The sequence below is a fragment of the Gobio gobio genome, assembly GCF_949357685.1.
Source record: "Gobio gobio genome assembly, chromosome: 6".
In the NCBI taxonomy this organism is placed as follows: domain Eukaryota; kingdom Metazoa; phylum Chordata; class Actinopteri; order Cypriniformes; family Gobionidae; genus Gobio; species Gobio gobio.
In genome coordinates, this window is record NC_137102.1 from 2,694,974 (window position 1) to 2,710,571 (window position 15,598).

A 15,598-nucleotide genomic window follows, 5' to 3' on the forward strand; every position below is an offset into this window, starting at 1 on the left:
ACACAACTCGAAACATGTTTCAGAGATAAACAAAACCAATCAAATGCTTTGTAATTGCATTTAAAACACACTCAAACATACGTGCACACAAACTTGCATACCAACAGATCGGCACGCGCGCCCATTGAACGGAAACAAAATGGCGCCATCCATTGTAAAAATATGTACTAATAGATTTTTTTAACGTGGATCTTTCATGGGTTTTCTACATATTTTAGTAAGAAGCATCATTTATGTTATATTAAGCCATACAAGTCTTAACACCAGGCATCCCTTTAAAGATTGTTGAGAATCAAACAGTTGACGGTAGCCGTTGACTTCCATAGCAGGAAAACAAATACAGGGTTCACACACATTGGTCAACTTCAACTTCAAGGACTTTCCAGGTCCAATACCCTCAGATTCAAGGACTTCATGTGGGACACACTCAAGTGAGAGCGAGGTCACATCGTGTTATGTTGTGAGAGACAATGTTGCAGTTTTCATGTGTCAAACAAAAGCATTTTTTTGCATTTATTTCTCCATTTGACACAGATCTGTTCTGTCGTATTTCTGTTTTGCACAGATCTGAAGAAGATTCGGCACATCCTGTACTGTATTCTACAATGATCTGATATTCACCTTTGCATGGATTTGATTGAAAAGAGCTAAGGCTCATGTCACCAGAAGTTTTTAGATTTATGAATATGCTTTTGAGTTTTTCTTGCCTCATGGGTTTACATTATCTTAACAAGCAGAGCAATTCAACATTACATTAAATCAAACATCAGGTTATCACAAATGTTTTATGTTTATTGAGCACAATATCCAGTCATTGACTGAACACGTGTGTGTCCGGTGTAAGCTCTGAAACGCTGAGGTACCATTGTAGTAGTTTAGTGTGTGTGTGTGTGTGTGTGTGTGTGTGTGTGTTTGTGTGTGTGTGTGTGTGTGTGTGTGTGTGTGTGTGTGTGTGTGTGTGTGTGTGTGTGTGTGTGTGTGTGTGTGTGTGTGTGTGTGTGTGTGTGTGTGTGTGTGTGTGTGTGTGTGTGTGTGTGTGTGTGTGTGTGTGAACGTCATGGCAACACACAACACAAAGACCTCACGCTGGACACACTTAACGCAACACGTAAATGAGCGTAACTAGTGTAAATCAAGCACGCTAGTATGATTTAGTGTTGTAGTGATGACCACCTAATCCAAGACCAAGACAAGACCAGGACCAGACCAGCACTCCATAAATTCATAAACATCCACATTACTGCCTGAAAAATGACTTATTTTTAATCAATAAGCATAATTAGAATAAGACACTATATAGAGCTGTTACCAATCAAGTGAAATCATTAACAACAAAATCTTTGCAGTGGTGGTGGTACAGAAAATGCATCTGAATTGGTAAATTACAAATGCATAAAAATATATATTTTTATTTAATGTTTGAAAAAGCAATATAATGTTTGCAGTCATGCTCAAATTTGTGAAAACGGCTCTCTTGCTCTTGTGATATTGCTTAATTATATCACGTTATAATATAAAAATCCACATCTCATACAAAAGTTTTTTTGCAGCAATAACTTGAATTTTGTGAGCGTTTGTATTCATTTTGGTGTCATTTTTGACACAATCCTTAGAAGTAGAAATAAGTTATTGATTGCATCTGCACTGAACTTATGTTTTGTATGACAAATTCAGCTTTTAAAGTTTATTCAACAATTTAACATGACATTTTGTCGAGATCGAGAAAAGACATTTAAAAAATGGTCTTAAGACCAGTCTCGAGTACTACAACACTAGAATGATCGGCCACGAAGAGTTACAGAGATATAACACATTAGCGGACCAGAGGGAATAATATGAGTATGTGCAAAATACATTCACACACTTTCAAGGACCTGATCTATGTGTGTTTATTCTCAAAAACTCTCCAGGGCCTTGAATTATTATTATTTATTTCCAGATTCATAAACTTTTTCAAGGACCTGTGGGAACCCTGAATATACTATGGCCAATGGCTACTGTCTGGTTACTAATATTCTTTAAAACTAGTGCTGGGAAATCAATAAATCGACAAAATAAAAGTTTGTGTTTACATAATATATGTGTGTGTACTGTGTATAATTATTACTCCTTCATGTATATGTTTAAGAAATATTTGCATGTATATACTGAATATATATTTATATAATTTATCGTATATATAAATATACATTTTTTCCTAAATATATACATGCATGTGAATGTATTTAAATATGCATAATAATAATACACAGTACACACACATGTATTGTGTTCAACAGAAGAAAGAAACTATGACGCAACAGGAGAATGACTAACATTGACTATCCCTTTAATTAGGAACAAACATTTCCTCTTTCTCAGCAGAGACTCAGAATGGGCTTTAAGAGAGGAGTGGGACATTCACACGCCATACCTTGACATGCAAGTGAGAACTGTTAAAGAACACTATAAGAAGAGAGAGAGGAGGACATTATAGGAAGCTGTGTTTAAATTGGCATTACTCATAGACCGTACCTTATTCATAAATCAGTGAATGCATATTATCACACACACACACACACTGAGAACTACAGCTGGAAGAGATATATTACAATCGCTCTCTCAAACAGAGTCTTATCGTACCTCAAGTGCCAGTGCTTGTGCTCTTCCTGTCTCTCCACACAGAAGGATAACCTGCGCCTGGAAGAAAGAGGAAGTGCAGCAATGAGCCATACATAACATAACCCTGATTACTCACTGCTGCTAATGTGTGTGTGTGTGTGTGTGTGTGTGTGTGTGTGTGTTAAATGCAGAGGGCACATTCTGAGTGTGGGTTACCATCAGGGCTTGACATTAAAGGGTTAGTTCACCCAAAAATGAAAATTCTGTCATTAATGACTTCCCCTCATGTCGTTCCGTCAGACCTCCGTTCATCTTCAGACACAAATGAAGATATTTTAGTGTAAATCTGATGCTCTAAAAGGCCTCCATTGGCTCAACTTTACACTCTCAAGACCCTTAAAAGACACTAAAGACTACAAAGTCCATCTCACTACAGTGGTTCTACAATAACTTTTTAAGTGAACGCATACAGTAGAGAAAGAAAACACGTGTAACAGTGTAATGGATCCGTGCGTCAGCTCTTAAAGTGACAGCAGCCTAATAAACCTGCCAAATCATGAGATAATATTAAAACAGAGTGCAAATTGTGTGCCTTGTTGGCAAGTGCTATTCACACTAGCTCCGTCTAACAATGCCTGCTTGGGCCAAACAAGATAAAGAGACGCTATATTTCCACATCTTCAGTGGTGTAGTCAGTAGCGTAAGGCTTCAGGATCTTGGTTTTGACGCGATCGACCCGGGTTCGAATCCGCCTTTTGCAGAGCTCGCTCTTCTCCCTTTTCCCATCACACATCACATCAGAAAGGCATTTACTCTCAATAAAAATGAAGAAAATGTTCTAAAAGTGGAAATAAAGTGCCTTATGAAATGATTAATAATAATAAAAGCATGTATTGTGTAGGGTCAGGGGTCGGTGTAGGGAGGGCTTTTATTGTCCCATTAAGGCGGCATCCATTTAATCATTTTAATAAATATAATCATTTACACTCTATGTTATTATTGCATCCTGTTAATGTACAGCAACACCGGGGTGCATATAGTGTGTATCTGTCAAAATAAAGTATATATAGCATCTAATTATTTACACATATTGCAAAGAACTGCTACTTTTACATGGAGTAAATATTATATATCACTATTTTCACTTAGTAAACAGCATCTACAGCTTTTTGCACTTAGTGTAAGTAACATCTATCACTGTTATTTTCACTTAGCTGCCATATTTAAAATCTTTATGGAAGTTTTTCCCCATGTTATCAATGTCAAAATTGTGGCCTGTTAAAATGCGGAGTGGCTCGTAACTTTGGAAAACCACTAGCCACAGTGGCTGAGGAGCAAACACGTTCATGTCAAGCCCTGGTTACTCTCCTTTAGAGTAAAACGGGTGGATTGTGACATTCCTAAAATTCACCGGCGGAGATGCGGGCGGATAATTAACTCCTTGCGGGCGGGTAGTAGCGCGGATGAAAAATATGTGCAATATTTGTATGTCTAAATTACCATTACACATACGCAACAACGATATGACATCTGACCCATCACGTCATCACCACTGCGACAGTGCCACTTTTGCTGATGCCTCTCGTAGCCTAGCTGGAGCGAGCAGGAGTAGCTATGGATGAAGTAAAAGTAAAGTTGGCGAGTGGAGTATATCAAATTGTTGACAACGAGTTTTTAAAAGAAAAATCAGTTGTGTGGTGAAATAAGCTGGGCACGTCTTCTCTTAGCGTGTGTGAATTATCGCGGGCACGGATCGGGTAACGGGCCAAATATTAACGGGCCTGGGCGGATTTAGTTTTGATATTATCACGGGTGACGGGTCGGATCTGGTGCTGAACTTTGCGGGTACAAAAATTGTATAAGTTAATGGTAAGTAATGATGACAAGAAGGCAGTTTAACAGAGTTAGAGTACATCAGAGGTCTACATAATGTGTGTTTAAACACGTACTTCATGTTTTCTGTTCAAAAACATAAATTTTTTTTAGAAAAAATGCTCTTCTTAGTAATTTGTGTCTTGTTTCTAGTCTAAATATTTAAACATTCTCAAATCAAGATGCATTTACTAGATAAGTACAATTTTCAACTAAATAAGAAGAGCATTTTTTTCAGTGTAGTCAAATCTTTTGATCATTTAAAATATAATAGGCCTTTGTTGACTACATTCTGAATAAATGATTCTGGAGTTTTGTTTTGTTTTGTAGAAAGTGAATTGCTTTCTTTAAAGTGGTTTTGTATAAATTGCATCTTAATTTGAATTATTTATTAATAATTTTTTTTTGCATGAGACTACTTTCAAAAACAAAAAATATAGTACAAAAAAAGTAGAAAAAATGCTCTTCTTAGTAATTTGTGTCCTGTTTCTAGTCTAAATATTTAAACATTCTTAAATCAAGATGCATTTACTAGATAAGTACAATATATAATATATAATATATGTCCTTTGTCCTGTTGCTCTCTGTCACACACCTGAAGCTCATTCATTATACAGCTCATTATGCAGCTCATTGTGCGGTCTATTATGTTCTTTTGTCCTCTCAGGTGATACTCATCATTATTCATTAGCTATCACGCCTCCTCTCATACGGGCTTTGTGAAGAAAAACTGTCTTATTGTTTTATGTGAATGAGTAGGCTCAGTGATTCTCACATCAGCAATTCTCCCATTAGTCAAAAGTCTTGGGAACACATATCTATTGTATGTTTTGAGGCCTTAATTTAATGTTTTTTTTTCCTCTCAAAAACCATGCATAAACATTTTTCTCTCAAAAACACAAGCATGTACATACATGTTGCTCAGATATTATGGTAGCCCAGTTTGCGGTGAATACAGTGTAATTACACTTTTGCCATTAATGTGTTTATAAGCAACTGAAAAAAAACACAAATGTCAGAGCATATGAAAACTTATAAAGGGCCTCAAAACAGCTCAGACTCCTAGGGGTTAAATGCTAAATGCATGACCTGGAAAATAGCAGTTTTCTTACATATTTACTTTGACTTTTCAGGTAGGTATGATCCATTTAAGATGCAACCACAATTACAACAACAGTGGTTGCATATAAATATATTTAAACTGTTTGATGTTTGCTAGGATATTGGTAGGGACATGTCACTAGCATCCCTACTAGATTCTACGCCTTTGGTTGTATAGGCTCGCAGCATTTATACAGTTTGTAAGTTATTTTCTCATCAGTGTGGCCACAATCTCAGTGTTTCTTCCTCAGGGAGAGATGTTGTTCCCCATAATAAAGCCAATTTATTTCTGGCTTTGCTTGTCAGCAGTGAGGTTGAACAAATGTGCAAGATTATGGTATTTAATTTTCTTTGTGACCGTAGCACGATGCCATTACAGGGATGGCTTTAGGGTAGACTAACACGGAGATGTAAATGAAGCGCACACTTCCTATAAGACGCCTCTGCCAATATGCATATGGATATTGATCTGAGGAAACCACAGAGCACATAAACCCTAAGGACACACACAATGCCTGAATTAATTTGAATATTTAGTAAAAAAGCAAACAATGTTCAGGATTGGTGTAATATATATATATATACGCAGGAGGCTCTCCGAACACAAATAGTGCTGTGTAGGCACAACAGAATGGATCCACAAGATGAATACATGAATAATATAGCGCATGCTCCAAACAACCAACAATGGCCCAGCTTTTCCGGTTCACCTTCCATCACTTCTTACAACCTGTGAAGCGCTACAATCCACCGTGTTCGCTCGCAGCAGCTTTTCAATTCGTTTTCTCTTGAAAAGACATTAAAAACATTCATGAGGGAGCAATAGTTTGAACAGGACGGCCATTGTGAAACGTCTGTAGCTTTCCCATGATTCCCGGGCTTCAGCACAAACATGACAGAAGTCCTGCGCTCACATCAGTCCCGTTACAGAGAGAGGGATGGCATGCCACCAGTTCATCTGTTATCTTTCGGAGATATCCCATTTCCAGTGTGTTGATGCAGGAGATAGATCCCCATAGCGTGAGCATTTATCACCTGTCACTGCAACTGTTGTCACACTTTTTTATCTTTCTGCAGGGAAACAAAACCTGATTTTTTTTCCACAGAGTCATAAACTCAGACAACATACGGCATCCAAAAGTACAAACGATATAAATACATACTGTGTATGTTTATGCATATCAAACGGTAAACAATGTTGTATATTTTCTGTTGTTTGCAACACAACAGGCTTCATTCATGAAACACGAGCAGAATTAATTTCGTTTAAATCGTTCGTAAAACACTCCGGCGTACATTTTCGGATTCACAAAAATGTTTATATTTTGAACATTTTAATTACATTTTAGCTCCACGTGTAAATGGTGCATAAAACATTGGAACGTTCTGTGTTCTGATGACATTGCACATTTTGTACCATAATAATATTTCACAAGTTTGCCCATTAGTGGCAAAACGGATGGCTGGTTTTTAGGGATTATTCTGTAGATATTGTCGTCATAGTCCAAAATTGTCAGTACTGTCATCTTAACAAGGGTGCATTTGGTTGCATGAGTAAAGGAAGCTTTATTGCGATAAAGAAAGGCTAGTCTAGCTTTGACTTTTGCTTGAAGGTTATTAATGTGTGTAATGAAGGACAGGGATGAATCCAGCCAGATGTTTAGATATTTATGTTTCCACATACTCCAGAGCCACACCGTTCATGCAGGTGATTGTAGGTGGAGGCTTGGTAACACGTTTGGATGCATTTTGTCTTACTGGTGTTAATACGTAGGTGGAGCTTGTTAAAAACTGCACCGACTAATCATCCTACTTGTAGTCCAGTCCCTTTATTCCTCCATCTCTCTCTTCACACACTTCAGCTTCACTGATGACAGGACATGAGTTTAGTCTGAGATGAAAAGATAAAGTCCGTTTTTGATTGATTCATTTCTGTTGTAAAAACTGATTTCAAAATGTAAAAACACATGTCAAAAAATATATTGCACAAAATGAAAACAATAATGTAAATATTATTATTATAAGTGTGAATCAAAAAATTAAAAGCATGATTTCATTTCTTAAATGTCTTAGTGTGTGTTTGGGTCAGAATTTAGACTTTTTAAATCTAATTTCAGCTTTTTATCTCATAATTAGGACTTCAGTCATAATTTTCACCTTAAATCCAAAATTTAGAATTTTTTATCTCAGAATTTTTGAAGTCATAATTTCATCTGTTCATCTCACAATGACTTAGCATGTCATATTTTTTGCTTTTTATCTAATAATGAGGACTTTTAAAATCATATTTTCAACATTTGATCTTATAATTATGACTTAGTATGTGATATTTTCGACTTTTTATCTCACTATTATGACTTTTAAAATCATATTTTTGACTTTTTATCTAATAATGAGGACTTTTAAAATCATATTTTCAACATTTGATCTTATAATTATGACTTAGTATGTGATATTTTCGACTTTTTATCTCACTATTATGACTTTTAAAATCCTATTTTTTGCTTTTTATCTAATAATGAGGACTTTTAAAATCATATTTTCAACATTTGATCTTATAATTATGACTTAGCATGTCATATTTTTGACTTTTTATCTAATAATGAGGACTTTTAAAATCATATTTTTGACTTTTTATCTAATAATGAGGACATTTAAAATCCTATTTTCAACATTTTATCCCTTAATTATGACTTAATTGAATTAAGTAATATCATTGATTATGATTTTGAAATGAGCTGATCAGTGATATAGTTGAATATTTATTGTCCCCGACTGAGCAAGACAAAGCCAAAGCTAAACGACTTAGCAACAATGGAGGAGTTACTGGTTACTGCATTTTCATATTCAGTAATATTCTTCAAAATGAGATAGAGGAGAGAGGGGTAAGATGCACCATTTTTTACTTATAATGTCCTCTAGGATAAGATAAAATAAGGCAGAAGTGCAATGAAAGTAAAGTAATTTCAGGATGTTCGCTGTCGTTATAAATGATTGGAATACATCTATGATAAACGTTTAAAAAAAATATGGCTTCTTATAAAAATAGTGTCCATGTGGCTCAATTTACCCCATGTTAGGGGTAAGTTGATCCGAGTCAGTGGGTAAGTTGCACCATCTGGGTGTAAACGGACCATCTAATTGAATCTGAATCAAATGTGAAATTGTAAAGTATTTGACTAGTAAACTATCAGTACTTGTAGTATAGTTGCAGTACAAATGAAATAGTTGTAAACTACTCAAAGTTTACACTTAAAGAACACAGACAAGACAGATTATAAAATGAGTAATACCACAAGTGTCCTCATGTCGGAGTATTTGACGAATTAAACTTGAGATTTCAGTAAGTACTGTATTCTCTATTCACTATCAAGCACTATTCTGACTCCCAGAACGCATTGTGCCATGAATAAATTATGCAGTTGCTTTTTTAATTGCTGTTGTTTGTTGTCAAATTTAACAACTGGTTTACTTATGCTGTCATATCATCTAAAATATATGTTTGCATGCTGAATCTTGACATCTGTGCATGTCTACACAATAACTAATAAGGTCTCTTGCAAGATATTCAAGTTTTTTATGCAATTAAGTTCAACAAATTGGAGGACATTAAGTAAAGTTTAAGTAAAGCGATTAATATCCAGTATTGCGTCTTCGATGTTTCACAGTTAAACTGCTCATGAAGATGGCTTTGTGTTTTCATAAGTGGAATATGGAATGATGTTTAATAAATAGCTTGTCTTGGAATTAAATGTGCTGATAAAAGGGTGAAATCTCAGCCTCTCGTTGCTCAATGGTTCAATGATAGTCATATTTTAGTGAAGTTGTGCCAGGGCTCTTTTCTATTGGTCAATGCTGTGTCATTTAAATGTGCATTAGTGTGTTTGGAGAGCAAACACACTTTGATTGGTCAGTGTGTAACGCTTAGGAATGATTAATGGACGTGTCCTCTGTGCTGCATATAGATGATGAAATCATAATGAAGTTATGAGAATGAAATTGACCGATCGGAGCAGAAACTCAACAGGTTGAACAGTGTGTTTTGTTGCGTTGTGTGATCTGGATAATCTATCGGCTCGCCCTCTCCGTTAGAAAGGTCTCCTGCAAAAGTGCCGGGATCAGCGTTCTGCCTGAATCCATCAGAGCTTTGATTTAAAACCTGTCACATTTTAATTAATATTAGTTTCATGGCTTGGGTTTTTATGATCGACACTCGTGATAATGAATTTCATTCACCAGTTACAGACTGTGAGTAAGGAATATGTTCCCTGTGGTAGGACAGTGGGTAATATTCAGCGGATATTTCTCATTAATGGGCAATTCCTTGTTAAAATGGGGTTTCATATTGAACGAGAAAGAATTGGCTTCTCCATATCCATGGCTGATATGGTTAATTTAGTTTAATAATAAGATTTATTTCGATATTTAGTTGAAAAATTTAGAAAAATTTAGAGAAATAATCACAGTGTTTACTGTACCATGTTCATATGGTCATTATGTTTTAGACGGTTGGGCATGTTTGATCTCCTCATCTGAACTGCAATAGTGAGGCATTTCAAAATAAGAGTCCTGCTGTATTTCCAGCTGGTTTATAATTAAAAGTCACGCATTATATATAAGGGAGAGCGGGGCACAATCTAACGCTTTTTGACTTTCTCAGTTTGTGTAAATCCACTTGGGGTTCAGAGTATTTATTGTTTCCCACATTAATTGCACACATGTCTAGAACAATGATGTGGTTTTGTTTCAGTGTTTACTTTTTTCTTGATTTACCCTGAAAGAATGGAAGTGAAATGTGACAACATGCCCCATAGGTGGAGTTCATTATAACATGACCAAATGACAGATTAAAATGTGACCTGATATAATCAAAAAAATATACAAGACAAACTAAAATATTTTGTCAACAAAATACAATTATTAACTTTTTAAAATAAAATAATGGCATTTTTTAATCATTAAAAATATAAGCATTTTTGAGTTTGACTACAAACACATCGCTAAATACAGCAGTTCAAAACATAATAATAATTAATAATTTCTGAACATTAACTCTCAGTCATTATTCACCCTTTTCACATGGTTTCTCACAATAATTCATAAAAGTATAGAATATAATAGCGTATTTCTCATTGTAACGCAGTGTTAACGCATCTGCTCAACTGGGATTAATCGTGTCTTCTGCTGTTAGATCAGCATTAAACAACATCTGATAAATAACAGATAGAAGATTACAATAATATCAGATTTGGCTTATTTTAAATAAACACAAAAAACAGAGATGAAAACTAAACCTAAGTAAGAAATTAACTTTAGCTATGGTCAAATACATGTTCAGTGATATCTTCCAGAGATTTTTTAATTTTGTTGCTATTTTTTCTTTAAATAATGTTGATATGGCAACTAGTAAATACACTGAGTTTGGTCATTCTGACTCGATATCTCCCGGATAACTGACAATGGGCAAAGAGGCGGGACGTGGGCGGAGCTAAGCTGATGACTAACAGACAGCAGACAAACGGCAATCCACCTGTCACTCAAAGTGGCCACGCCCTTAATTATGCAGAACTTTAAGGCTTTATATAATGTAAACGAATGAGTTATAAAATAATTCCCCCCTCACACTCGTCATGAAGGGCAACATTAGCCGTACAGACCAAAAGCACAGTTTGTCCCAGACTGCAAACATGTGTTCTTCTGCTGTAAAGTTGACCATTTTAACATGAGCTCAATTACCCCTTTTCCACAGAGGCAGTGCTGGTGCTGGTGCTGGTGCTGGCTCGGAGCCAGAGCCAAGTTTCAAATCGGTTCTTTCCACACCCAAAGCACCAGGTCTGAACCAGGAGAAGTGGTTCTTAAGCAGCACCAAATCACTGCTGGTGTAGAAGTAAGATCCGCTTGCGTCAGGGGCTGTGGTCACCGTGACCAACAAGACCAACACACACTTCTGACCGCCATTTTAGAAATAGCAGCTAATGGAGCTAACAGCGGCTCGATTGTAATCTCCGTCTATACAAATCAAAGCGAGCTGCATGAATGCATTGGATTTGCTGTGTTTTGATGCCGATGTAGGATCGTAACGCCATGAGCATCAATAGTGACGCAACGGTCGCCATTGTTGACGGAAGGCTTGTTTATGGAGTCAAAATAACGCTGCATAGATTTGCAAAAGAATAAAGTATCGCAAAAGAAAAAAAAGTTTTGCAAACAAAAATAAAGAATTGCAAAAGAAAAATTAAGTATTGAGAAAAAAAAATACACATTTAGTCGTAACAAAATAAAACCACGCCCGTTTTAATGCTAATAAAAGTGTGAGTATAAGGAAACGGTCCACCCGCAAGCCTCTCAGCCATGGTGCGTCTCGAGGAGATGATGTCACACGGAGGGGGGCGGGACCATGTCAGCTGGACACGCCCAGTTTTTTGATAAATGTCAAAACAGTGCCAGAAAGTGACACGCACAGAAAAGTGAAGCGCAAAGGGGAAACAGTATCGCACACTCACACAGAAATAAAAGTTGCGTTGCAAATGAAACCACTTCATTTCCCTTTTGCAAAACTTATTTTCTTCTCTCAATACTTTATTTTTCTTTTGCAAAACGTATTTTCTTCTCTCAATACTTTATTTTTCTTTTGCAAAACGTATTTTTGAAGAAAATATGAGAAAGATGAGACGTATACAGTGATGTAAGACTGGCTCTGTGGCGGCTCTCTAGCCGTGGAAAGGCAAACCGGTTCTTAGAAGGCTCGTCAGTTGAACCAACTCCGAACTGGCACTAGCACTGGCTCTGAACTAGCACCGGTTCATTCTGCTGAATTTGGGGTAAATGAGATTCTGCTCCTTCTGGAGCCGGTCTAGCCTGGATGCCAGCTGAACTTAGCCCAGCCCATAACATTTGAGCTCGGGCAGTTCGGTCTGGACTTGATCCGTAGAGGAGTAATTATGCCCGAACAGAAGCTGTTCGGACCAATGAAATCATCAGGGCGGGCTTTAGACGATGATGGACAGATGATCAACAGTCACATCATCATCCACATCACCAAAGAGCGCTTGGGTTGAATTTGTTCAAATCCTAAACGGAGAACTTGTTCGTATATTCGTTCACCTTTACTATTTCTCTCAGAAATGATGATGGTGTTGGTAAATTACTCTGTGTATCCTTACATTTGTTTTTACAACACTGGTAAAGATCGTTTACACTCATATTTTTCTTCTAACGTTACTTATTCCAGCGTGCGTGCAGACAGGGTTGCCAAGTTTTTACAACAAAACCCGCCCAATTGCTACTCAAAACTAGCCCAAAACAAGCCCAATAGCTTTCCGAGGGGGTTCTCCAGAAAAAAATGGCGTTTGGGGTGTAAAATATGTGTTATTTTGGAAGGTTTGTCTGCTAAAATTCGCATTCCTGGGTCTGTATATCACATATTTGGGGTCGCTTCAACCCGCGGCTTTGGCAACCCAGCGCAGTGGAGTTCTGTTGACATTTGACAACTAACGTTATGCGTCGCTCCGTTGCTCTGATTGGTTGTAGGTCTATCCAATTGAGGTCTTTCCTGGTTGGGTTGAAACACGCCCCATAATCACAGCCCAATGGAGCAGAATCAGACTCATATTCTGACTACAACTGAGTATGACAATGTCAGGCTAGAGCCGCTCTCTAGTGGCCACTCGATGAACTGCAGTTTTAGTCACTTCCGTATTGGATTCAAGGTTGCCGCTTGGTTTAGCGTGGAAGAAAAAGCCGACCAGGTTGAAAAGAGCTTTCATCCTAAGATGGTGGCCTGCATTTTACTTTTTCACTAAGGCCTCAGGATCTTTCCTGAGTGCGTTTATCTTAGTTTTTCTGAATTGCTGAGTAAAAATAGCAGCCTATACAATAAGCATCAGCCTTCACCTGGTGAAAGCCAAAGGGATTTTTAAACTTAACACCTGAAAAGTAGAAAGACATTTTTGACCAGAATGTTCTTTGCATTCTGATGAGAGTGACATAAGAGCAGAGCAATCCTCACGCGTATTCTGTTCTTCCATTGGAGAAGCCTCTATCAAAAGAGTAAAGGTCCTGGGAGTCTGACAATAATGTGGGTTTGCAGTATCTTATTAAAAGCACTTTTATGCCTTGTGGGTAATCCAGCATCGGCTTTATTTGTCTAAAGAGGTCAGAAACCCTCTTCCATCACGCATCAGAGAATCTGAATACAGTCTCTCTGAACTCAGCACACACCACATCTGATATTCATTCCCTTATGCTAATGCACATCATAATGTTTAACTAGAGTATATCAGGCACTCAGGATTCGTTATTATGCAGATAATTAATAACCTAGACCACTTCTACATGAAATGCGTGACACAACTCTGTAAATTTAGACAACTCGTGTATATACAGACATGTTGTATTTTTGATTTATATACAATTTTATTATACTGCTTTCTGGTAAACCTGATTCTGATATGTGCTGTCGTCCACCTCTCTGTCTGCGTATATTGCTTGTGTTACAGTAAGGACTCGTTTTATACTAAAGCAACCTGCATATCTTGCGTCTAAGTTATCAATTGTAGAGAAAATTACCTGCAAAGTGCTCTTGTTTCTAGGCTAAAACTAAATATACAGAACAAAATAGATCCGTTTTAGCCAAGAAACAAAACGAGCACTTTGCAGGTCATTTTCACTATAGCGACACTATTGGCTGAATGTCCAGTTTCACATGTATTTTGTGTATTTTCTCAATTAAAAATGATTAAGCCTGATCAGTGTGAGTGTGTGTGTGTGTGTATATACATTGACCAGGCATAACATTATGACCCTAATGTCCCTAATATTGTGTTGGTCCAAAACAGCCCTGACCCATCGAGGCATGGACTCCTCTAGACCCCTGAAAGTGTGCTGTGGTGTCTGGCACCAATATGTTAGCAGAATATCCTTTAAGTCCTGTAAGTTGTGAGGCGGAGCCTCCATGGATCGGACTTGTTTGTTCAGCTCATCCCACAGATGCTCGATTGGATTGAGATCTGGGGAATTTGGAGGCCAAGTCAACGCCTCAAACTCGTTGTTGTGCTCCTCAAACCATTCCTGAAGCATTTGTGCTTTGTGGCGGCGCATGATCTGCTGAAAGAGCCACAGCCACACAGGGAATACCGTCTCCATGAAAGGCTGGACATGGGCTCAACAATGCTTAGGTAGCTGAGACGTGTCAAAGGAAGCTTTAAGAGTTGCCTCCTTATGACATTACTGATTAAAATCTCAATTTCAAACATAGCATTGATAATGCAACCAATCTGAGGATTTCCAAGGTCTTTCTAGACAAATGTGAGAAGTTTTAATATTAAATGGTAAAAGATATACTTGAATCACACTGCATGTGTTTTTATAGCTCACAGATCTGAAGAAGGGCCCGTCGACGGCCTTGCAGCAGAATGATTTACCTAAACTACAGAAATATTGATATTATTATTCCTCAAAACATGGCACTGTCAATCACACATCACTTAAGTCTGCATTCAAAGAAATGTGAGTTTGCTCAAAAAGTGATGCTTGACCTGAACATTTGACTAAGAGAATATGCAAACAGAGCTACTCAGAGTTAGTAAGATCACTGCACTTTCACAGAAAAGATGAGCAAAGACAGATTTCCATCAGGTCAGCAAGAGAAACCGTGAGAAAACCAAAACCTATAATCTTCAGTGAATCTCTATTGAGCCGTTACTGCATTTGGAAGGTCTTTAGAGAGCTGAACTATAGCTTCAGTTTTACAGTACAGGATGAGAAAGGACAGTTTAAATAGGACCAGTTTTCTTTTGGCTACTGTAATGGAAGACACAGATTTATTTTATGCTGCATTCTGAACGGTTCTTCTGCATATATTGTGCTCATTAATATAGACAGGCTGTTTTAGAAAAACAGAGCAACGTTTGCTGTAAACATGGCCTGAGGAAACCACCGATGCACACAGATGCTATCAATGTGAGCAGCAAAGAGGAAAAGCAAGCACAATAATCTTGTTTACCATGTAGTGTTCAGATAGTTG

The 15,598-nt window shown here is 37.2% G+C and overlaps 1 protein-coding gene across 1 annotated transcript in view; it reads right to left on the bottom strand.

The window, feature by feature from the left end:
* Positions 1–15,598, bottom strand: part of tnr (tenascin R (restrictin, janusin)) — a gene marked incomplete at its 5' end in the record, with an annotated part of 342,772 nt that overhangs the window by 186,518 nt on the left and 140,656 nt on the right. The window contains one exon of the mRNA XM_079818631.1: positions 2,623–2,679. The remainder of the gene's footprint in view (positions 1–2,622; positions 2,680–15,598) is intronic.